We start from the raw sequence: 223 nt of genomic DNA, 5'->3' as shown, positions 1-223 counted from the left end.
GGGTTTCTCTGCTGTTCTTTAGTGCAGTGTAAATTACATCCATACCATATGCGGATGAAGAACCCGTGGTTTAAAATAATTGCAACCACTACTGTAACAACTGCATAATGGTAAAAAGCTACTAATGAAGTATTAACATATGAAATTGCTGCAAGTTGGTGCTTCCAGTAGGTATGAAAGTTGCGATTCCATATCTGCTGTTTTTATCTATATATAAATAAAA

Source organism: Sinohyriopsis cumingii, chromosome 8, assembly GCF_028554795.1.
Source record: "Sinohyriopsis cumingii isolate HCF-2022 chromosome 8, ASM2855479v2, whole genome shotgun sequence".
Classification (NCBI taxonomy): domain Eukaryota; kingdom Metazoa; phylum Mollusca; class Bivalvia; order Unionida; family Unionidae; genus Sinohyriopsis; species Sinohyriopsis cumingii.
Note: the sequence above shows the minus strand (reverse complement) of the source record.